We start from the raw sequence: 26098 nt of genomic DNA, 5'->3' as shown, positions 1-26098 counted from the left end.
CTCAACAGTTCAAAAGTTAAGTATGCGCTTTATGTTAATGGCCCCTTTTTCCAAAATTGTCGTATTAATGTGGAACTAATGTGCACTTTTTTTTTTACTTGCAGATGCTGACCCAAGACAGGAACCAGACCGCCGGGACAGACTCAACAGTTCAAAAGTTAAGTATGCGCTTTATGTTAATGGCCCCTTTTTCCAAAATTGTCGTATTAATGTGGAACTAATGTGCACTTTTTTTTTGACTTGCAGATGCTGACCCAAGACAGGAACCAGACCGCCCGGACAGACTCAACAGTTCAAAAGTTAAGTATGCGCTTTATGTTAATGGCCCCTTTTTCCAAAATTGTCGTATTAATGTGGAACTAATGTGCACTTTTTTTTTTACTTGCAGATGCTGACCCAAGACAGGAAACAGACCGCCCGGAGAGACTCAACAGTTCAAAAGTTAAGTATGCGCTTTATGTTAATGGCCCCTTTTTCCAAAATTGTCGTATTAATGTGGAACTAATGTGCACTTTTTTTTTTACTTGCAGATGCTGACCCAAGACAGGAAACAGACCGCCCGGACATCTCAACAGTTCAAAAGTTAAGTATGCGCTTTATGTTAATGGCCCCTTTTTCCAAAATTGTCGTATTAATGTGGAACTAATGTGCACTTTTTTTTTTACTTGCAGATGCTGACCCAAGACAGGAAACAGACCGCCCGGAGAGACTCAACAGTTCAAAAGTTAAGTATGCGCTTTATGTTAATGGCCCCTTTTTCCAAAATTGTCGTATTAATGTGGAACTAATGTGCACTTTTTTTTTTACTTGCAGATGCTGACCCAAGACAGGAACCAGACCGCCCGACAGACTCAACAGTTCAAAAGTTAAGTATGCGCTTTATGTTAATGGCCCCTTTTTCCAAAATTGTCGTATTAATGTGGAACTAATGTGCACTTTTTTTTTTACTTGCAGATGCTGACCCAAGACAGGAAACAGACCGCCCGGAGAGACTCAACAGTTCAAAAGTTAAGTATGCGCTTTATGTTAATGGCCCCTTTTTCCAAAATTGTCGTATTAATGTGGAACTAATGTGCACTTTTTTTTTTACTTGCAGATGCTGACCCAAGACAGGAACCAGACCGCCCGACAGACTCAACAGTTCAAAAGTTAAGTATGCGCTTTATGTTAATGGCCCCTTTTTCCAAAATTGTCGTATTAATGTGGAACTAATGTGCACTTTTTTTTTTACTTGCAGATGCTGACCCAAGACAGGAAACAGACCGCCCGGACATCTCAACAGTTCAAAAGTTAAGTATGCGCTTTATGTTAATGGCCCCTTTTTCCAAAATTGTCGTATTAATGTGGAACTAATGTGCACTTTTTTTTTTACTTGCAGATGCTGACCCAAGACAGGAAACAGACCGCCCGGACAGACTCAACAGTTCAAAAGTTAAGTATGCGCTTTATGTTAATGGCCCCTTTTTCCAAAATTGTCGTATTAATGTGGAACTAATGTGCACTTTTTTTTTTACTTGCAGATGCTGACCCAAGACAGGAACCAGACCGCCGGGACAGACTCAACAGTTCAAAAGTTAAGTATGCGCTTTATGTTAATGGCCCCTTTTTCCAAAATTGTCGTATTAATGTGGAACTAATGTGCACTTTTTTTTTTACTTGCAGATGCTGACCCAAGACAGGAACCAGACCGCCCGGACAGACTCAACAGTTCAAAATATAAGTATGCGCTTTATGTTAATGGCCCCTTTTTCCAAAATTGTCGTATTAATGTGGAACTAATGTGCACTTTTTTTTTTACTTGCAGATGCTGACCCAAGACAGGAAACAGACCGCCCGGAGAGACTCAACAGTTCAAAAGTTGAGTATGCGCTTTATGTTAATGGCCCCTTTTTCCAAAATTGTCGTATTAATGTGGAACTAATGTGCACTTTTTTTTTTACTTGCAGATGCTGACCCAAGACAGGAAACAGACCGCCCGGACATCTCAACAGTTCAAAAGTTAAGTATGCGCTTTATGTTAATGGCCCCTTTTTCCAAAATTGTCGTATTAATGTGGAACTAATGTGCACTTTTTTTTTTACTTGCAGATGCTGACCCAAGACAGGAAACAGACCGCCCGGAGAGACTCAACAGTTCAAAAGTTAAGTATGCGCTTTATGTTAATGGCCCCTTTTTCCAAAATTGTCGTATTAATGTGGAACTAATGTGCACTTTTTTTTTTACTTGCAGATGCTGACCCAAGACAGGAACCAGACCGCCCGACAGACTCAACAGTTCAAAAGTTAAGTATGCACTTTATGTTAATGGCCCCTTTTTCCAAAATTGTCGTATTAATGTGGAACTAATGTGCACTTTTTTTTTTACTTGCAGATGCTGACCCAAGACAGGAAACAGACCGCCCGGACATCTCAACAGTTCAAAAGTTAAGTATGCGCTTTATGTTAATGGCCCCTTTTTCCAAAATTGTCGTATTAATGTGGAACTAATGTGCACTTTTTTTTTTACTTGCAGATGCTGACCCAAGACAGGAAACAGACCGCCCGGAGAGACTCAACAGTTCAAAAGTTAAGTATGCGCTTTATGTTAATGGCCCCTTTTTCCAAAATTGTCGTATTAATGTGGAACTAATGTGCACTTTTTTTTTTACATGCAGATGCTGACCCAAGACAGGAACCAGACCGCCTGGACAGACTCAACAGTTCAAAAGTTAAGTATGCGCTTTATGTTAATGGCCCCTTTTTCCAAAATTGTCGTATTAATGTGGAACTAATGTGCACTTTTTTTTTACTTGCAGATGCTGACCCAAGACAGGAAACAGACCGCCCGGACAGACTCAACAGTTCAAAAGTTAAGTATGCGCTTTATGTTAATGGCCCCTTTTTCCAAAATTGTCGTATTAATGTGGAACTAATGTGCACTTTTTTTTTTACTTGCAGATGCTGACCCAAGACAGGAAACAGACCGCCCGGAGAGACTCAACAGTTCAAAAGTTAAGTATGCGCTTTATGTTAATGGCCCCTTTTTCCAAAATTGTCGTATTAATGTGGAACTAATGTGCACTTTTTTTTTTACTTGCAGATGCTGACCCAAGACAGGAAACAGACCGCCCGGACATCTCAACAGTTCAAAAGTTAAGTATGCGCTTTATGTTAATGGCCCCTTTTTCCAAAATTGTCGTATTAATGTGGAACTAATGTGCACTTTTTTTTTTACTTGCAGATGCTGACCCAAGACAGGAAACAGACCGCCCGGAGAGACTCAACAGTTCAAAAGTTAAGTATGCGCTTTATGTTAATGGCCCCTTTTTCCAAAATTGTCGTATTAATGTGGAACTAATGTGCACTTTTTTTTTTACTTGCAGATGCTGACCCAAGACAGGAAACAGACCGCCCGGACAGACTAAACAGTTCAAAAGTTAAGTATGCGCTTTATGTTAATGGCCCCTTTTTCCAAAATTGTCGTATTAATGTGGAACTAATGTGCACTTTTTTTTTTACTTGCAGATGCTGACCCAAGACAGGAAACAGACCGCCCGGACATCTCAACAGTTCAAAAGTTAAGTATGCGCTTTATGTTAATGGCCCCTTTTTCCAAAATTGTCGTATTAATGTGGAACTAATGTGCACTTTTTTTTTTACTTGCAGATGCTGACCCAAGACAGGAAACAGACCGCCCGGACAGACTCAACAGTTCAAAAGTTAAGTATGCGCTTTATGTTAATGGCCCCTTTTTCCAAAATTGTCGTATTAATGTGGAACTAATGTGCACTTTTTTTTTTACTTGCAGATGCTGACCCAAGACAGGAACCAGACCGCCGGGACAGACTCAACAGTTCAAAAGTTAAGTATGCGCTTTATGTTAATGGCCCCTTTTTCCAAAATTGTCGTATTAATGTGGAACTAATGTGCACTTTTTTTTTTACTTGCAGATGCTGACCCAAGACAGGAACCAGACCGCCCGGACAGACTCAACAGTTCAAAATATAAGTATGCGCTTTATGTTAATGGCCCCTTTTTCCAAAATTGTCGTATTAATGTGGAACTAATGTGCACTTTTTTTTTTACTTGCAGATGCTGACCCAAGACAGGAAACAGACCGCCCGGAGAGACTCAACAGTTCAAAAGTTGAGTATGCGCTTTATGTTAATGGCCCCTTTTTTCAAAATTGTCGTATTAATGTGGAACTAATGTGCACTTTTTTTTTTACTTGCAGATGCTGACCCAAGACAGGAAACAGACCGCCCGGACATCTCAACAGTTCAAAAGTTAAGTATGCGCTTTATGTTAATGGCCCCTTTTTCCAAAATTGTCGTATTAATGTGGAACTAATGTGCACTTTTTTTTTTACTTGCAGATGCTGACCCAAGACAGGAAACAGACCGCCCGGAGAGACTCAACAGTTCAAAAGTTAAGTATGCGCTTTATGTGAATGGCCCCTTTTTCCAAAATTGTCGTATTAATGTGGAACTAATGTGCACTTTTTTTTTTACTTGCAGATGCTGACCCAAGACAGGAACCAGACCGCCCGACAGACTCAACAGTTCAAAAGTTAAGTATGCACTTTATGTTAATGGCCCCTTTTTCCAAAATTGTCGTATTAATGTGGAACTAATGTGCACTTTTTTTTTTACTTGCAGATGCTGACCCAAGACAGGAAACAGACCGCCCGGACATCTCAACAGTTCAAAAGTTAAGTATGCGCTTTATGTTAATGGCCCCTTTTTCCAAAATTGTCGTATTAATGTGGAACTAATGTGCACTTTTTTTTTTACTTGCAGATGCTGACCCAAGACAGGAAACAGACCGCCCGGAGAGACTCAACAGTTCAAAAGTTAAGTATGCGCTTTATGTTAATGGCCCCTTTTTCCAAAATTGTCGTATTAATGTGGAACTAATGTGCACTTTTTTTTTTACATGCAGATGCTGACCCAAGACAGGAACCAGACCGCCCGGACAGACTCAACAGTTCAAAAGTTAAGTATGCGCTTTATGTTAATGGCCCCTTTTTCCAAAATTGTCGTATTAATGTGGAACTAATGTGCACTTTTTTTTTACTTGCAGATGCTGACCCAAGACAGGAAACAGACTGCCCGGACAGACTCAACAGTTCAAAAGTTAAGTATGCGCTTTATGTTAATGGCCCCTTTTTCCAAAATTGTCGTATTAATGTGGAACTAATGTGCACTTTTTTTTTTACTTGCAGATGCTGACCCAAGACAGGAAACAGACCGCCCGGAGAGACTCAACAGTTCAAAAGTTAAGTATGCGCTTTATGTTAATGGCCCCTTTTTCCAAAATTGTCGTATTAATGTGGAACTAATGTGCACTTTTTTTTTTACTTGCAGATGCTGACCCAAGACAGGAAACAGACCGCCCGGACATCTCAACAGTTCAAAAGTTAAGTATGCGCTTTATGTTAATGGCCCCTTTTTCCAAAATTGTCGTATTAATGTGGAACTAATGTGCACTTTTTTTTTTACTTGCAGATGCTGACCCAAGACAGGAAACAGACCGCCCGGAGAGACTCAACAGTTCAAAAGTTAAGTATGCGCTTTATGTTAATGGCCCCTTTTTCCAAAATTGTCGTATTAATGTGGAACTAATGTGCACTTTTTTTTTTACTTGCAGATGCTGACCCAAGACAGGAAACAGACCGCCCGGACAGACTCAACAGTTCAAAACTTAAGTATGCGCTTTATGTTAATGGCCCCTTTTTCCAAAATTGTCGTATTAATGTGGAACTAATGTGCACTTTTTTTTTTACTTGCAGATGCTGACCCAAGACAGGAACCAGACCGCCCACAGGAACCAGACCGCCGGGACAGACTCAACAGTTCAAAAGTTAAGTATGCGCTTTATGTTAATGGCCCCTTTTTCCAAAATTGTCGTATTAATGTGGAACTAATGTGCACTTTTTTTTTTACTTGCAGATGCTGACCCAAGACAGGAACCATACCGCCCGGACAGACTCAACAGTTCAAAAGTTAAGTATGCGCTTTATGTTAATGGCCCCTTTTTCCAAAATTGTCGTATTAATGTGGAACTAATGTGCACTTTTTTTTTTACTTGCAGATGCTGACCCAAGACAGGAACCAGACCGCCCGGACAGACTCAACAGTTCAAAAGTTAAGTATGCGCTTTATGTTAATGGCCCCTTTTTCCAAAATTGTCGTATTAATGTGGAACTAATGTGCACTTTTTTTTTTACTTGCAGATGCTGACCCAAGACAGGAAACAGACCGCCCGGACAGACTCAACAGTTCAAAAGTTAAGTATGCGCTTTATGTTAATGGCCCCTTTTTCCAAAATTGTCGTATTAATGTGGAACTAATGTGCACTTTTTTTTTTACTTGCAGATGCTGTTAATGGCCCCTTTTTCCAAAATTGTCGTATTAATGTGGAACTAATGTGCACTTTTTTTTTTACTTGCAGATGCTGACCCAAGACAGGAAACAGACCGCCCGGACAGACTCAACAGTTCAAAAGTTAAGTATGCGCTTTATGTTAATGGCCCCTTTTTCCAAAATTGTCGTATTAATGTGGAACTAATGTGCACTTTTTTTTTTACTTGCAGATGCTGACCCAAGACAGGAACCAGACCGCCCGGACAGACTCAACAGTTCAAAAGTTAAGTATGCGCTTTATGTTAATGGCCCCTTTTTCCAAAATTGTCGTATTAATGTGGAACTAATGTGCACTTTTTTTTTTACTTGCAGATGCTGACCCAAGACAGGAAACAGACCGCCCGGACAGACTCAACAGTTCAAAAGTTAAGTATGCGCTTTATGTTAATGGCCCCTTTTTCCAAAATTGTCGTATTAATGTGGAACTAATGTGCACTTTTTTTTTTACTTGCAGATGCTGACCCAAGACAGGAACCAGACCGCTGGGACAGACTCAACAGTTCAAAAGTTAAGTATGCGCTTTATGTTAATGGCCCCTTTTTCCAAAATTGTCGTATTAATGTGGAACTAATGTGCACTTTTTTTTTTACTTGCAGATGCTGACCCAAGACAGGAACCAGACCGCCCGGACAGACTCAACAGTTCAAAAGTTAAGTATGCGCTTTATGTTAATGGCCCCTTTTTCCAAAATTGTCGTATTAATGTGGAACTAATGTGCACTTTTTTTTTTACTTGCAGATGCTGACCCAAGACAGGAACCAGACCGCCCGGACAGACTCAACAGTTCAAAAGTTAAGTATGCGCTTTATGTTAATGGCCCCTTTTTCCAAAATTGTCGTATTAATGTGGAACTAATGTGCACTTTTTTTTTTACTTGCAGATGCTGACCCAAGACAGGAAACAGACCGCCCGGACAGACTCAACAGTTCAAAAGTTAAGTATGCGCTTTATGTTAATGGCCCCTTTTTCCAAAATTGTCGTATTAATGTGGAACTAATGTGCACTTTTTTTTTTACTTGCAGATGCTGACCCAAGACAGGAACCTGACCGCCCGGACAGACTCAACAGTTCAAAAGTTAAGTATGCGCTTTATGTTAATGGCCCCTTTTTCCAAAATTGTCGTATTAATGTGGAACTAATGTGCACTTTTTTTTTTACTTGCAGATGCTGACCCAAAACAGGAAACAGACCGCCCGGACATCTCAACAGTTTTAAAGTCAAGTATGCGCTTTATGTTAATGGCCCCTTTTTCCAAAATTGTCGTATTAATGTGGAACTAATGTGCACTTTTTTTTTTACTTGCAGATGCTGACTCAAGACAGGAAACAGACCGCCCGTAGAGACTCAACAGTTCAAAAGTTAAGTATGCGCTTTATGTTAATGGCCCCTTTTTCCAAAATTGTCGTATTAATGTGGAACTAATGTGCACTTTTTTTTTTACTTGCAGATGCTGACCCAAGACAGGAACCAGACCGCCCACAGGAACCAGACCGCCGGGACAGACTCAACAGTTCAAAAGTTAAGTATGCGCTTTATGTTAATGGCCCCTTTTTCCAAAATTGTCGTATTAATGTGGAACTAATGTGCACTTTTTTTTTTACTTGCAGATGCTGACCCAAGACAGGAACCATACCGCCCGGACAGACTCAACAGTTCAAAAGTTAAGTATGCGCTTTATGTTAATGGCCCCTTTTTCCAAAATTGTCGTATTAATGTGGAACTAATGTGCACTTTTTTTTTTACTTGCAGATGCTGACCCAAGACAGGAACCAGACCGCCCGGACAGACTCAACAGTTCAAAAGTTAAGTATGCGCTTTATGTTAATGGCCCCTTTTTCCAAAATTGTCGTATTAATGTGGAACTAATGTGCACTTTTTTTTTTACTTGCAGATGCTGACCCAAGACAGGAAACAGACCGCCCGGACAGACTCAACAGTTCAAAAGTTAAGTATGCGCTTTATGTTAATGGCCCCTTTTTCCAAAATTGTCGTATTAATGTGGAACTAATGTGCACTTTTTTTTTTACTTGCAGATGCTGTTAATGGCCCCTTTTTCCAAAATTGTCGTATTAATGTGGAACTAATGTGCACTTTTTTTTTTACTTGCAGATGCTGACCCAAGACAGGAAACAGACCGCCCGGACAGACTCAACAGTTCAAAAGTTAAGTATGCGCTTTATGTTAATGGCCCCTTTTTCCAAAATTGTCGTATTAATGTGGAACTAATGTGCACTTTTTTTTTTACTTGCAGATGCTGACCCAAGACAGGAACCAGACCGCCCGGACAGACTCAACAGTTCAAAAGTTAAGTATGCGCTTTATGTTAATGGCCCCTTTTTCCAAAATTGTCGTATTAATGTGGAACTAATGTGCACTTTTTTTTTTACTTGCAGATGCTGACCCAAGACAGGAAACAGACCGCCCGGACAGACTCAACAGTTCAAAAGTTAAGTATGCGCTTTATGTTAATGGCCCCTTTTTCCAAAATTGTCGTATTAATGTGGAACTAATGTGCACTTTTTTTTTTACTTGCAGATGCTGACCCAAGACAGGAACCAGACCGCTGGGACAGACTCAACAGTTCAAAAGTTAAGTATGCGCTTTATGTTAATGGCCCCTTTTTCCAAAATTGTCGTATTAATGTGGAACTAATGTGCACTTTTTTTTTTACTTGCAGATGCTGACCCAAGACAGGAACCAGACCGCCCGGACAGACTCAACAGTTCAAAAGTTAAGTATGCGCTTTATGTTAATGGCCCCTTTTTCCAAAATTGTCGTATTAATGTGGAACTAATGTGCACTTTTTTTTTTACTTGCAGATGCTGACCCAAGACAGGAACCAGACCGCCCTGACAGACTCAACAGTTCAAAAGTTAAGTATGCGCTTTATGTTAATGGCCCCTTTTTCCAAAATTGTCGTATTAATGTGGAACTAATGTGCACTTTTTTTTTTACTTGCAGATGCTGACCCAAGACAGGAAACAGACCGCCCGGACAGACTCAACAGTTCAAAAGTTAAGTATGCGCTTTATGTTAATGGCCCCTTTTTCCAAAATTGTCGTATTAATGTGGAACTAATGTGCACTTTTTTTTTTACTTGCAGATGCTGACCCAAGACAGGAACCAGACCGCCCGGACAGACTCAACAGTTCAAAAGTTAAGTATGCGCTTTATGTTAATGGCCCCTTTTTCCAAAATTGTCGTATTAATGTGGAACTAATGTGCACTTTTTTTTTTACTTGCAGATGCTGACCCAAAACAGGAAACAGACCGCCCGGACATCTCAACAGTTTTAAAGTCAAGTATGCGCTTTATGTTAATGGCCCCTTTTTCCAAAATTGTCGTATTAATGTGGAACTAATGTGCACTTTTTTTTTTACTTGCAGATGCTGACTCAAGACAGGAAACAGACCGCCCGTAGAGACTCAACAGTTCAAAAGTTAAGTATGCGCTTTATGTTAATGGCCCCTTTTTCCAAAATTGTCGTATTAATGTGGAACTAATGTGCACTTTTTTTTTTACTTGCAGATGCTGACCCAAGACAGGAACCAGACCGCCCGGACAGACTCAACAGTTCAAAAGTTAAGTATGCGCTTTATGTTAATGGCCCCTTTTTCCAAAATTGTCGTATTAATGTGGAACTAATGTGCACTTTTTTTTTTACTTGCAGATGCTGACCCAAGACAGGAACCAGACCGCCCGGACAGACTCAACAGTTCAAAAGTTAAGTATGCGCTTTATGTTAATGGCCCCTTTTTCCAAAATTGTCGTATTAATGTGGAACTAATGTGCACTTTTTTTTTTACTTGCAGATGCTGACCCAAGACAGGAAACAGACCGCCCGGACAGACTCAACAGTTCAAAAGTTAAGTATGCGCTTTATGTTAATGGCCCCTTTTTCCAAAATTGTCGTATTAATGTGGAACTAATGTGCACTTTTTTTTTTACTTGCAGATGCTGACCCAAGCCAGGAACCAGACCGCCCGGACAGACTCAACAGTTCAAAAGTTAAGTATGCGCTTTATGTTAATGGCCCCTTTTTCCAAAATTGTCGTATTAATGTGGAACTAATGTGCACTTTTTTTTTTTACTTGCAGATGCTGACCCAAAACAGGAAACAGACCGCCCGGACATCTCAACAGTTCAAAAGTTAAGTATGCGCTTTATGTTAATGGCCCCTTTTTCCAAAATTGTCGTATTAATGTGGAACTAATGTGCACTTTTTTTTTTACTTGCAGATGCTGACCCAAGACAGGAAACAGACCGCCCGGAGAGACTCAACAGTTCAAAAGTTAAGTATGCGCTTTATGTTAATGGCCCCTTTTTCCAAAATTGTCGTATTAATGTGGAACTAATGTGCACTTTTTTTTTTACTTGCAGATGCTGACCCAAGACAGGAACCAGACCGCCCAGACAGACTCAACAGTTCAAAAGTTAAGTATGCGCTTTATGTTAATGGCCCCTTTTTCCAAAATTGTCGTATTAATGTGGAACTAATGTGCACTTTTTTTTTTACTTGCAGATGCTGACCCAAGACAGGAACCAGACCGCCCGGACAGACTCAACAGTTCAAAAGTTAAGTATGCGCTTTATGTTAATGGCCCCTTTTTCCAAAATTGTCGTATTAATGTGGAACTAATGTGCACTTTTTTTTTTACTTGCAGATGCTGACCCAAGACAGGAAACAGACCGCCTGGACATCTCAACAGTTCAAAAGTTAAGTATGCGCTTTATGTTAATGGCCCCTTTTTCCAAAATTGTTGTATTAATGTGGAACTAATGTGCACTTTTTTTTTTACTTGCAGATGCTGACCCAAGACAGGAAACAGACCGCCAGGAGAGACTCAACAGTTCAAAAGTTAAGTATGCGCTTTAGGTTAATGGCCCCTTTTTCCAAAATTGTCGTATTAATGTGGAACTAATGTGCACTTTTTTTTTTACTTGCAGATGCTGACCCAAGACAGGAAACAGACCGCCCGGACAGACTCAACAGTTCAAAAGATAAGTATGCGCTTTATGTTAATGGCCCCTTTTTCCAAAATTGTCGTATTAATGTGGAACTAATGTGCACTTTTTTTTCTACTTGCAGATGCTGACCCAAGACAGGTACCAGACCGCCCGGACAGACTCAACAGTTCAAAAGTTAAGTATGCGCTTTATGTTAATGGCCCCTTTTTCCAAAATTGTCGTATTAATGTGGAACTAATGTGCACTTTTTTTTTTACTTGCAGATGCTGACCCAAGACAGGAAACAGACCGCCCGGACATCTCAACAGTTCAAAAGTTAAGTATGCGCTTTATGTTAATGGCCCCTTTTTCCAAAATTGTCGTATTAATGTGGAACTAATGTGCACTTTTTTTTTTACTTGCAGATGCTGACCCAAGACAGGAAACAGACCGCCCGGAGAGACTCAACAGTTCAAAAGTTAAGTATGCGCTTTATGTTAATGGCCCCTTTTTCCAAAATTGTCGTATTAATGTGGAACTAATGTGCACTTTTTTTTTTACTTGCAGATGCTGACCCAAGACAGGAACCAGACCGCCCGACAGACTCAACAGTTCAAAAGTTAAGTATGTGCTTTATGTTAATGGCCCCTTTTTCCAAAATTGTCGTATTAATGTGGAACTAATGTGCACTGTTTTTTTTACTTGCAGATGCTGACCCAAGACAGGAAACAGACCGCCCGGACATCTCAACAGTTCAAAAGTTAAGTATGCGCTTTATGTTAATGGCCCTTTTTTCCAAAATTGTCGTATTAATGTGGAACTAATGTGCACTTTTTTTTTTACTTGCAGATGCTGACCCAAGACAGGAGCCACACCGCCCGGACAGACTCAACAGTTCAAAAGTTAAGTATGCGCTTTATGTTAATGGCCCCTTTTTCCAAAATTGTCGTATTAATGTGGAACTAATGTGCACTTTTTTTTTTACTTGCAGATGCTGACCCAAGACAGGAGCCACACCGCCCGGACAGACTCAACAGTTCAAAAGTTAAGTATGCGCTTTATGTTAATGGCCCCTTTTTCCAAAATTGTCGTATTAATGTGGAACTAATGTGCACTTTTTTTTTTACTTGCAGATGCTGACCCAAGACAGGAAACAGACCGCCCGGACAGACTCAACAGTTCAAAAGTTAAGTATGCGCTTTATGTTAATGGCCCCTTTTTCCAAAATTGTCGTATTAATGTGGAACTAATGTGCACTTTTTTTTTTACTTGCAGATGCTGACCCAAGACAGGTACCAGACCGCCCGGACAGACTCAACAGTTCAAAAGTTAAGTATGCGCTTTATGTTAATGGCCCCTTTTTCCAAAATTGTGGTATTAATGTGGAACTAATGTGCACTTTTTTTTTTACTTGCAGATGCTGACCCAAGACAGGAAACAGACCGCCCGGACATCTCAACAGTTCAAAAGTTAAGTATGCGCTTTATATTAATGGCCCCTTTTTCCAAAATTGTCGTATTAATGTGGAACTAATGTGCACTTTTTTTTTTACTTGCAGATGCTGACCCAAGACAGGAAACAGACCGCCCGGAGAGACTCAACAGTTCAAAAGTTAAGTATGCGCTTTATGTTAATGGCCCCTTTTTCCAAAATTGTTGTATTAATGTGGAACTAATGTGCACTTTTTTTTTTACTTGCAGATGCTGACCCAAGACAGGAACCAGACCGCCCGACAGACTCAACAGTTCAAAAGTTAAGTATGCGCTTTATATTAATGGCCCCTTTTTCCAAAATTGTCGTATTAATGTGGAACTAATGTGCACTTTTTTTTTTACTTGCAGATGCTGACCCAAGACAGGAAACAGACCGCCTGGACATCTCAACAGTTCAAAAGTTAAGTATGCGCTTTATGTTAATGGCCCCTTTTTCCAAAATTGTCGTATTAATGTGGAACTAATGTGCACTTTTTTTTTTACTTGCAGATGCTGACCCAAGACAGGAACCAGACCGCCTGGACAGACTCAACAGTTCAAAAGTTAAGTATGCGCTTTATGTTAATGGCCCCTTTTTCCAAAATTGTCGTATTAATGTGGAACTAATGTGCACTTTTTTTTTTACTTGCAGATGCTGACCCAAGACAGGAACCAGACCGCCCGGACAGACTCAACAGTTCAAAAGTTAAGTATGCGCTTTATGTTAATGGCCCCTTTTTCCAAAATTGTCGTATTAATGTGGAACTAATGTGCACTTTTTTTTTTACTTGCAGATGCTGACCCAAGACAGGAAACAGACCGCCGACATCTCAACAGTTCAAAAGTTAAGTATGCGCTTTATGTTAATGGCCCCTTTTTCCAAAATTGTCGTATTAATGTGGAACTAATGTGCACTTTTTTTTTTACTTGCAGATGCTGACCCAAGACAGGAAACAGACCGCCCGGAGAGACTCAACAGTTCAAAAGTTAAGTATGCGCTTTATGTTAATGGCCCCTTTTTCCAAAATTATCGTATTAATGTGGAACTAATGTGCACTTTTTTTTTTACTTGCAGATGCTGACCCAAGACAGGTACCAGACCGCCCGGACAGACTCAACAGTTCAAAAGTTAAGTATGCGCTTTATGTTAATGGCCCCTTTTTCCAAAATTGTTGTATTAATGTGGAACTAATGTGCACTTTTTTTTTTACTTGCAGATGCTGACCCAAGACAGGAAACAGACCGCCCGGACATCTCAACAGTTCAAAAGTTAAGTATGCGCTTTATATTAATGGCCACTTTTTCCAAAATTGTCGTATTAATGTGGAACTAATGTGCACTTTTTTTTTTACTTGCAGATGCTGACCCAAGACAGGAAACAGACCGCCCGGACATCTCAACAGTTCAAAAGTTAAGTATGCGCTTTATGTTAATGGCCCCTTTTTCCAAAATTGTCGTATTAATGTGGAACTAATGTGCACTTTTTTTTTTACTTGCAGATGCTGACCCAAGACAGGAAACAGACCGCCCGGACAGACTCAACAGTTCAAAAGTTAAGTATGCGCTTTATGTTAATGGCCCCTTTTTCCAAAATTGTCGTATTAATGTGGAACTAATGTGCACTTTTTTTTTTACTTGCAGATGCTGACCCAAGACAGGAACCAGACCGCCTGGACAGACTCAACAGTTCAAAAGTTAAGTATGCGCTTTATGTTAATGGCCCCTTTTTCCAAAATTGTCGTATTAATGTGGAACTAATGTGCACTTTTTTTTTTACTTGCAGATGCTGACCCAAGACAGGAACCAGACCGCCCGGACAGACTCAACAGTTCAAAAGTTAAGTATGCGCTTTATGTTAATGGCCCCTTTTTCCAAAATTGTCGTATTAATGTGGAACTAATGTGCACTTTTTTTTTTACTTGCAGATGCTGACCCAAGACAGGAAACAGACCGCCGACATCTCAACAGTTCAAAAGTTAAGTATGCGCTTTATGTTAATGGCCCCTTTTTCCAAAATTGTCGTATTAATGTGGAACTAATGTGCACTTTTTTTTTTACTTGCAGATGCTGACCCAAGACAGGAAACAGACCGCCCGGAGAGACTCAACAGTTCAAAAGTTAAGTATGCGCTTTATGTTAATGGCCCCTTTTTCCAAAATTGTCGTATTAATGTGGAACTAATGTGCACTTTTTTTTATTACTTGCAGATCCTGACCCAAGACAGGAACCAGACCGCCCGGACAGACTCAACAGTTCAAAAGTTAAGTATGCGCTTTATGTTAATGGCCCCTTTTTCCAAAATTGTCGTATTAATGTGGAACTAATGTGCACTTTTTTTTTAACTTGCAGATGCTGACCCAAGACAGGAAACAGACCGCCCGGACATCTCAACAGTTCAAAAGTTAAGTATGCGCTTTATGTTAATGGCCTCTTTTTCCAAAATTGTTGTATTAATGTGGAACTAATGTGCACTTTTTTTTTTACTTGCAGATGCTGACCCAAGACAGGAAACAGACCGCCCGGAGAGACTCAACAGTTCAAAAGTTAAGTATGCGCTTTATGTTAATGGCCCCTTTTTCCAAAATTGTCGTATTAATGTGGAACTAATGTGCACTTTTTTTTTTACTTGCAGATGCTGACCCAAGACAGGAAACAGACCGCCCGGACATCTCAACAGTTCAAAAGTTAAGTATGCGCTTTATATTAATGGCCCCTTTTTCCAAAATTGTCGTATTAATGTGGAACTAATGTGCACTTTTTTTTTTACTTGCAGATGCTGACCCAAGACAGGAAACAGACCGCCCGGAGAGACTCAACAGTTCAAAAGTTAAGTATGCGCTTTATGTTAATGGCCCCTTTTTCCAAAATTGTCGTATTAATGTGGAACTAATGTGCACTTTTTTTTTTACTTGCAGATGCTGACCCAAGACAGGAAACAGACCGCCCGGAGAGACTCAACAGTTCAAAAGTTAAGTATGCGCTTTATGTTAATGGCCCCTTTTTCCAAAATTGTCGTATTAATGTGGAACTAATGTGCACTTTTTTTTTTACTTGCAGATGCTGACCCAAGACAGGAACCAGACCGCCCGGACAGACTCAACAGTTCAAAAGTTAAGTATGCGCTTTATGTTAATGGCCCCTTTTTCCAAAATTGTCGTATTAATGTGGAACTAATGTGCACTTTCTTTTTTACTTGCAGATGCTGACCCAAGACAGGAAACAGACCGCCCGGACAGACTCAACAGTTCAAAAGTTAAGTATGCGCTTTATGTTAATGGCCCCTTTTTCCAAAATTGTCGTATTAATGTGGAACTAATGTGCACTTTTTTTTTTACTTGCAGATGCTGACCCAAGACAGGAAACAGACCGCCCGGAGAGACTCAACAGTTCAAAAGTTAAGTATGCGCTTTATGTTAATGGCCCCTTTTTCCAAAATTGTCGTATTAATGTGGAACTAATGTGCACTTTTTTTTTTACATGCAGATGCTGACCCAAGACAGGAACCAGACCGCCCGGACAGACTCAACAGTTCAAAAGTTAAGTATGCGCTTTATGTTAATGGCCCCTTTTTCCAAAATTGTCGTATTAATGTGGAACTAATGTGCACTTTTTTTTTTACTTGCAGATGCTGACCCAAGACAGGAAACAGACCGCCCGGACAGACTCAACAGTTCAAAAAATAAGTATGCGCTTTATGTTAATGGCCCCTTTTTCCAAAATTGTCGTATTAATGTGGAACTAATGTGCACTTTTTTTTTTACTTGCAGATGCTGACCCAAGACAGGAAACAGACCGCCCGGAGAGACTCAACAGTTCAAAAGTTAAGTATGCGCTTTATGTTAATGGCCCCTTTTTCCAAAATTGTCGTATTAATGTGGAACTAATGTGCACTTTTTTTTTTACTTGCAGATGCTGACCCAAGACAGGAAACAGACCGCCCGGACATCTCAACAGTTCAAAAGTTAAGTATGCGCTTTATGTTAATGGCCCCTTTTTCCAAAATTGTCGTATTAATGTGGAACTAATGTGCACTTTTTTTTTTACTTGCAGATGCTGACCCAAGACAGGAAACAGACCGCCCGGAGAGACTCAACAGTTCAAAAGTTAAGTATGCGCTTTATGTTAATGGCCCCTTTTTCCAAAATTGTCGTATTAATGTGGAACTAATGTGCACTTTTTTTTTTACTTGCAGATGCTGACCCAAGACAGGAAACAGACCGCCCGGACAGACTCAACAGTTCAAAACTTAAGTATGCGCTTTATGTTAATGGCCCCTTTTTCCAAAATTGTCGTATTAATGTGGAACTAATGTGCACTTTTTTTTTTACTTGCAGATGCTGACCCAAGACAGGAACCAGACCGCCCACAGGAACCAGACCGCCGGGACAGACTCAACAGTTCAAAAGTTAAGTATGCGCTTTATGTTAATGGCCCCTTTTTCCAAAATTGTCGTATTAATGTGGAACTAATGTGCACTTTTTTTTTTACTTGCAGATGCTGACCCAAGACAGGAACCATACCGCCCGGCCAGACTCAACAGTTCAAAAGTTAAGTATGCGCTTTATGTTAATGGCCCCTTTTTCCAAAATTGTCGTATTAATGTGGAACTAATGTGCACTTTTTTTTTTACTTGCAGATGCTGACCCAAGACAGGAACCAGACCGCCCGGACAGACTCAACAGTTCAAAAGTTAAGTATGCGCTTTATGTTAATGGCCCCTTTTTCCAAAATTGTCGTATTAATGTGGAACTAATGTGCACTTTTTTTTTTACTTGCAGATGCTGACCCAAGACAGGAAACAGACCGCCCGGACAGACTCAACAGTTCAAAAGTTAAGTATGCGCTTTATGTTAATGGCCCCTTTTTCCAAAATTGTCGTATTAATGTGGAACTAATGTGCACTTTTTTTTTTACTTGCAGATGCTGTTAATAGCCCCTTTTTCCAAAATTGTCGTATTAATGTGGAACTAATGTGCACTTTTTTTTTTACTTGCAGATGCTGACCCAAGACAGGAAACAGACCGCCCGGACAGACTCAACAGTTCAAAAGTTAAGTATGCGCTTTATGTTAATGGCCCCTTTTTCCAAAATTGTCGTATTAATGTGGAACTAATGTGCACTTTTTTTTTTACTTGCAGATGCTGACCCAAGACAGGAACCAGACCGCCCGGACAGACTCAACAGTTCAAAAGTTAAGTATGCGCTTTATGTTAATGGCCCCTTTTTCCAAAATTGTCGTATTAATGTGGAACTAATGTGCACTTTTTTTTTTACTTGCAGATGCTGACCCAAGACAGGAAACAGACCGCCCGGAGAGACTCAACAGTTCAAAAGTTAAGTATGCGCTTTATGTTAATGGCCCCTTTTTCCAAAATTGTCGTATTAATGTGGAACTAATGTGCACTTTTTTTTTTACTTGCAGATGCTGACCCAAGACAGGAAACAGACCGCCCGGACAGACTCAACAGTTCAAAAGTTAAGTATGCGCTTTATGTTAATGGCCCCTTTTTCCAAAATTGTCGTATTAATGTGGAACTAATGTGCACTTTTTTTTTTACTTGCAGATGCTGACCCAAGACAGGAACCAGACCGCTGGGACAGACTCAACAGTTCAAAAGTTAAGTATGCGCTTTATGTTAATGGCCCCTTTTTCCAAAATTGTCGTATTAATGTGGAACTAATGTGCACTTTTTTTTTTACTTGCAGATGCTGACCCAAGACAGGAACCAGACCGCCCGGACAGACTCAACAGTTCAAAAGTTAAGTATGCGCTTTATGTTAATGGCCCCTTTTTCCAAAATTGTCGTATTAATGTGGAACTAATGTGCACTTTTTTTTTTACTTGCAGATGCTGACCCAAGACAGGAACCAGACCGCCCGGACAGACTCAACAGTTCAAAAGTTAAGTATGCGCTTTATGTTAATGGCCCCTTTTTCCAAAATTGTCGTATTAATGTGGAACTAATGTGCACTTTTTTTTTTACTTGCAGATGCTGACCCAAGACAGGAAACAGACCGCCCGGACAGACTCAACAGTTCAAAAGTTAAGTATGCGCTTTATGTTAATGGCCCCTTTTTCCAAAATTGTCGTATTAATGTGGAACTAATGTGCACTTTTTTTTTTACTTGCAGATGCTGACCCAAGACAGGAACCAGACCGCCCGGACAGACTCAACAGTTCAAAAGTTAAGTATGCGCTTTATGTTAATGGCCCCTTTTTCCAAAATTGTCGTATTAATGTGGAACTAATGTGCACTTTTTTTTTTTACTTGCAGATGCTGACCCAAAACAGGAAACAGACCGCCCGGACATCTCAACAGTTCAAAAGTTAAGTATGCGCTTTATGTTAATGGCCCCTTTTTCCAAAATTGTCGTATTAATGTGGAACTAATGTGCACTTTTTTTTTACTTGCAGATGCTGACCCAAGACAGGAAACAGACCGCCCGGAGAGACTCAACAGTTCAAAAGTTAAGTATGTGCTTTATGTTAATGGCCCCTTTTTCCAAAATTGTCGTATTAATGTGGAACTAATGTGCACTTTTTTTTTTACTTGCAGATGCTGACCCAAGACAGGAAACAGACCGCCCGGACAGACTCAACAGTTCAAAAGTTAAGTATGCGCTTTATGTTAATGGCCCCTTTTTCCAAAATTGTCGTATTAATGTGGAACTAATGTGCACTTTTTTTTTTACTTGCAGATGCTGACCCAAGACAGGAACCAGACCGCCCAGACAGACTCAACAGTTCAAAAGTTAAGTATGCGCTTTATGTTAATGGCCCCTTTTTCCAAAATTGTCGTATTAATGTGGAACTAATGTGCACTTTTTTTTTTACTTGCAGATGCTGACCCAAGACAGGAACCAGACCGCCCGGACAGACTCAACAGTTCAAAAGTTAAGTATGCGCTTTATGTTAATGGCCCCTTTTTCCAAAATTGTCGTATTAATGTGGAACTAATGTGCACTTTTTTTTTTACTTGCAGATGCTGACCCAAGACAGGAAACAGACCGCCCGGACATCTCAACAGTTCAAAAGTTAAGTATGCGCTTTATGTTAATGGCCCCTTTTTCCAAAATTGTTGTATTAATGCGGAACTAATGTGCACTTTTTTTTTTACTTGCAGATGCTGACCCAAGACAGGAAACAGACCGCCAGGAGAGACTCAACAGTTCAAAAGTTAAGTATGCGCTTTAGGTTAATGGCCCCTTTTTCCAAAATTGTCGTATTAATGTGGAACTAATGTGCACTTTTTTTTTTACTTGCAGATGCTGACCCAAGACAGGAAACAGACCGCCCGGACAGACTCAACAGTTCAAAAGATAAGTATGCGCTTTATGTTAATGGCCCCTTTTTCCAAAATTGTCGTATTAATGTGGAACTAATGTGCACTTTTTTTTCTACTTGCAGATGCTGACCCAAGACAGGTACCAGACCGCCCGGACAGACTCAACAGTTCAAAAGTTAAGTATGCGCTTTATGTTAATGGCCCCTTTTTCCAAAATTGTCGTATTAATGTGGAACTAATGTGCACTTTTTTTTTTACTTGCAGATGCTGACCCAAGACAGGAAACAGACCGCCCGGACATCTCAACAGTTCAAAAGTTAAGTATGCGCTTTATGTTAATGGCCCCTTTTTCCAAAATTGTCGTATTAATGTGGAACTAATGTGCACTTTTTTTTTTACTTGCAGATGCTGACCCAAGACAGGAAACAGACCGCCCGGAGAGACTCAACAGTTCAAAAGTTAAGTATGCGCTTTATGTTAATGGCCCCTTTTTCCAAAATTGTCGTATTAATGTGGAACTAATGTGCACTTTTTTTTTTACTTGCAGATGCTGACCCAAGACAGGAACCAGACCGCCCGACAGACTCAACAGTTCAAAAGTTAAGTATGCGCTTTATGTTAATGGCCCCTTTTTCCAAAATTGTCGTATTAATGTGGAACTAATGTGCACTTTTTTTTTTACTTGCAGATGCTGACCCAAGACAGGAAACAGACCGCCCGGACATCTCAACAGTTCAAAAGTTAAGTATGCGCTTTATGTTAATGGCCCTTTTTTCCAAAATTGTCGTATTAATGTGGAACTAATGTGCACTTTTTTTTTTACTTGCAGATGCTGACCCAAGACAGGAAACAGACCGCCCGGAGAGACTCAACAGTTCAAAAGTTAAGTATGCGCTTTATGTTAATGGCCCCTTTTTCCAAAATTGTCGTATTAATGTGGAACTAATGTGCACTTTTTTTTTTACTTGCAGATGCTGACCCAAGACAGGAAACAGACCGCCCGGAGAGACTCAACAGTTCAAAAGTTAAGTATGCGCTTTATGTTAATGGCCCCTTTTTCCAAAATTGTCGTATTAATGTGGAACTAATGTGCACTTTTTTTTTTACTTGCAGATGCTGACCCAAGACAGGAAACAGACTGCCCGGAGAGACTCAACAGTTCAAAAGTTAAGTATGCGCTTTATGTTAATGGCCCCTTTTTCCAAAATTGTCGTATTAATGTGGAACTAATGTGCACTTTTTTTTTTACTTGCAGATGCTGACCCAAGACAGGAAACAGACCGCCCGGACATCTCAACAGTTCAAAAGTTAAGTATGCGCTTTATGTTAATGGCCCCTTTTTCCAAAATTGTTGTATTAATGCGGAACTAATGTGCACTTTTTTTTTTACTTGCAGATGCTGACCCAAGACAGGAAACAGACCGCCAGGAGAGACTCAACAGTTCAAAAGTTAAGTATGCGCTTTAGGTTAATGGTCCCTTTTTCCAAAATTGTCGTATTAATGTGGAACTAATGTGCACTTTTTTTTTTACTTGCAGATGCTGACCCAAGACAGGAAACAGACCGCCCGGACAGACTCAACAGTTCAAAAGATAAGTATGCGCTTTATGTTAATGGCCCCTTTTTCCAAAATTGTCGTATTAATGTGGAACTAATGTGCACTTTTTTTTCTACTTGCAGATGCTGACCCAAGACAGGTACCAGACCGCCCGGACAGACTCAACAGTTCAAAAGTTAAGTATGCGCTTTATGTTAATGGCCCCTTTTTCCAAAATTGTCGTATTAATGTGGAACTAATGTGCACTTTTTTTTTTACTTGCAGATGCTGACCCAAGACAGGAAACAGACCGCCCGGACATCTCAACAGTTCAAAAGTTAAGTATGCGCTTTATGTTAATGGCCCCTTTTTCCAAAATTGTCGTATTAATGTGGAACTAATGTGCACTTTTTTTTTTACTTGCAGATGCTGACCCAAGACAGGAAACAGACCGCCCGGAGAGACTCAACAGTTCAAAAGTTAAGTATGCGCTTTATGTTAATGGCCCCTTTTTCCAAAATTGTCGTATTAATGTGGAACTAATGTGCACTTTTTTTTTTACTTGCAGATGCTGACCCAAGACAGGAACCAGACCGCCCGACAGACTCAACAGTTCAAAAGTTAAGTATGCGCTTTATGTTAATGGCCCCTTTTTCCAAAATTGTCGTATTAATGTGGAACTAATGTGCACTTTTTTTTTTACTTGCAGATGCTGACCCAAGACAGGAAACAGACCGCCCGGACATCTCAACAGTTCAAAAGTTAAGTATGCGCTTTATGTTAATGGCCCTTTTTTCCAAAATTGTCGTATTAATGTGGAACTAATGTGCACTTTTTTTTTTACTTGCAGATGCTGACCCAAGACAGGAAACAGACCGCCCGGAGAGACTCAACAGTTCAAAAGTTAAGTATGCGCTTTATGTTAATGGCCCCTTTTTCCAAAATTGTCGTATTAATGTGGAACTAATGTGCACTTTTTTTTTTACTTGCAGATGCTGACCCAAGACAGGAAACAGACTGCCCGGAGAGACTCAACAGTTCAAAAGTTAAGTATGCGCTTTATGTTAATGGCCCCTTTTTCCAAAATTGTCGTATTAATGTGGAACTAATGTGCACTTTTATTTTACTTGCAGATGCTGACCCAAGACAGGAAACAGACCGCCCGGACAGACTCAACAGTTCAAAAGTTAAGTATGCGCTTTATGTTAATGGCCCCTTTTTCCAAAATTGTCGTATTAATGTGGAACTAATGTGCACTTTTTTTTTTACTTGCAGATGCTGACCCAAGACAGGAAACAGACCGCCCGGACATCTCAACAGTTCAAAAGTTAAGTATGCGCTTTATGTTAATGGCCCCTTTTTCCAAAATTGTCGTATTAATGTGGAACTAATGTGCACTTTTTTTTTTACTTGCAGATGCTGACCCAAGACAGGAACCAGACCGCCCGGACAGACTCAACAGTTCAAAAGTTAAGTATGCGCTTTATGTTAATGGCCCCTTTTTCCAAAATTGTCGTATTAATGTGGAACTAATGTGCACTTTTTTTTTTTACTTGCAGATGCTGACCCAAAACAGGAAACAGACCGCCCGGACATCTCAACAGTTCAAAAGTTAAGTATGCGCTTTATGTTAATGGCCCCTTTTTCCAAAATTGTCGTATTAATGTGGAACTAATGTGCACTTTTTTTTTTACTTGCAGATGCTGACCCAAGACAGGAAACAGACCGCCCGGAGAGACTCAACAGTTCAAAAGTTAAGTATGTGCTTTATGTTAATGGCCCCTTTTTCCAAAATTGTCGTATTAATGTGGAACTAATGTGCACTTTTTTTTTTACTTGCAGATGCTGACCCAAGACAGGAACCAGACCGCCCGGACAGACTCAACAGTTCAAAAGTTAAGTATGCGCTTTATGTTAATGGCCCCTTTTTCCAAAATTGTCGTATTAATGTGGAACTAATGTGCACTTTTTTTTTTACTTGCAGATGCTGACCCAAGACAGGAAACAGACCGCCCGGACATCTCAACAGTTCAAAAGTTAAGTATGCGCTTTATGTTAATGGCCCCTTTTTCCAAAATTGTCGTATTAATGTGGAACTAATGTGCACTTTTTTTTTTACTTGCAGATGCTGACCCAAGACAGGTAACAGACCGCCCGGACATCTCAACAGTTCAAAAGTTAAGTATGCGCTTTATGTTAATGGCCCCTTTTTCCAAAATTGTCGTATTAATGTGGAACCAATGTGCACTTTTTTTTTTACTTGCAGATGCTGACCCAAGACAGGAAACAGACCGCCCGGAGAGACTCAACAGTTCAAAAGTTAAGTATGCGCTTTATGTTAATGGCCCCTTTTTCCAAAATTGTCGTATTAATGTGGAACTAATGTGCACTTTTTTTTTTACTTGCAGATGCTGACCCAAGACAGGAAACAGACCGCCCGGACATCTCAACAGTTCAAAAGTTAAGTATGCGCTTTATGTTAATGGCCCCTTTTTCCAAAATTGTCGTATTAATGTGGAACTAATGTGCACTTTTTTTTTTACTTGCAGATGCTGACCCAAGACAGGAAACAGACCGCCCGGACAGACTCAACAGTTCAAAAGTTAAGTATGCGCTTTATGTTAATGGCCCCTTTTTCCAAAATTGTCGTATTAATGTGGAACTAATGTGCACTTTTTTTTTTACTTGCAGATGCTGACCCAAGACAGGTACCAGACCGCCCGGACAGACTCAACAGTTCAAAAGTTAAGTATGCGCTTTATGTTAATAGCCCCTTTTTCCAAAATTGTGGTATTAATGTGGAACTAATGTGCACTTTTTTTTTTACTTGCAGATGCTGACCCAAGACAGAAAACAGACCGCCCGGACATCTCAACAGTTCAAAAGTTAAGTATGCGCTTTATATTAATGGCCCCTTTTTCCAAAATTGTCGTATTAATGTGGAACTAATGTGCACTTTTTTTTTTACTTGCAGATGCTGACCCAAGACAGGAAACAGACCGCCCGGAGAGACTCAACAGTTCAAAAGTTAAGTATGCGCTTTATGTTAATGGCCCCTTTTTCCAAAATTGTTGTATTAATGTGGAACTAATGTGCACTTTTTTTTTTACTTGCAGATGCTGACCCAAGACAGGAACCAGACCGCCCGACAGACTCAACAGTTCAAAAGTTAAGTATGCGCTTTATGTTAATGGCCCCTTTTTCCAAAATTGTCGTATTAATGTGGAACTAATGTGCACTTTTTTTTTTACTTGCAGATGCTGACCCAAGACAGGAAACAGACCGCCCGGAGAGACTCAACAGTTCAAAAGTTAAGTATGCGCTTTATGTTAATGGCCCCTTTTTCCAAAATTATCGTATTAATGTGGAACTAATGTGCACTTTTTTTTTTACTTGCAGATGCTGACCCAAGACAGGTACCAGACCGCCCGGACAGACTCAACAGTTCAAAAGTTAAGTATGCGCTTTATGTTAATGGCCCCTTTTTCCAAAATTATCGTATTAATGTGGAACTAATGTGCACTTTTTTTTTTACTTGCAGATGCTGACCCAAGACAGGTACCAGACCGCCCGGACAGACTCAACAGTTCAAAAGTTAAGTATGCGCTTTATGTTAATGGCCCCTTTTTCCAAAATTGTTGTATTAATGTGGAACTAATGTGCACTTTTTTTTTTACTTGCAGATGCTGACCCAAGACAGGAAACAAACCGCCCGGACATCTCAACAGTTCAAAAGTTAAGTATGCGCTTTATATTAATGGCCACTTTTTCCAAAATTGTCGTATTAATGTGGAACTAATGTGCACTTTTTTTTTTACTTGCAGATGCTGACCCAAGACAGGAAACAGACCGCCCGGACATCTCAACAGTTCAAAAGTTAAGTATGCGCTTTATGTTAATGGCCCCTTTTTCCAAAATTGTCGTATTAATGTGGAACTAATGTGCACTTTTTTTTTTACTTGCAGATGCTGACCCAAGACAGGAACCAGACCGCCCGGACAGACTCAACAGTTCAAAAGTTAAGTATGCGCTTTATGTTAATGGCCCCTTTTTCCAAAATTGTCGTATTAATGTGGAACTAATGTGCACTTTTTTTTTTACTTGCAGATGCTGACCCAAGACAGGAACCAGACCGCCTGGACAGACTCAACAGTTCAAAAGTTAAGTATGCGCTTTATGTTAATGGCCCCTTTTTCCAAAATTGTCGTATTAATGTGGAACTAATGTGCACTTTTTTTTTACTTGCAGATGCTGACCCAAGACAGGAACCAGACCGCCCGGACAGACTCAACAGTTCAAAAGTTAAGTATGCGCTTTATGTTAATGGCCCCTTTTTCCAAAATTGTCGTATTAATGTGGAACTAATGTGCACTTTTTTTTTTACTTGCAGATGCTGACCCAAGACAGGAAACAGACCGCCCGGAGAGACTCAACAGTTCAAAAGTTAAGTATG

Source organism: Mytilus galloprovincialis, chromosome 4 (assembly GCF_965363235.1).
Source record: "Mytilus galloprovincialis chromosome 4, xbMytGall1.hap1.1, whole genome shotgun sequence".
Taxonomy (NCBI): Eukaryota; Metazoa; Mollusca; class Bivalvia; order Mytilida; family Mytilidae; genus Mytilus; species Mytilus galloprovincialis.
This window is presented reverse-complemented; position numbering follows the sequence as displayed.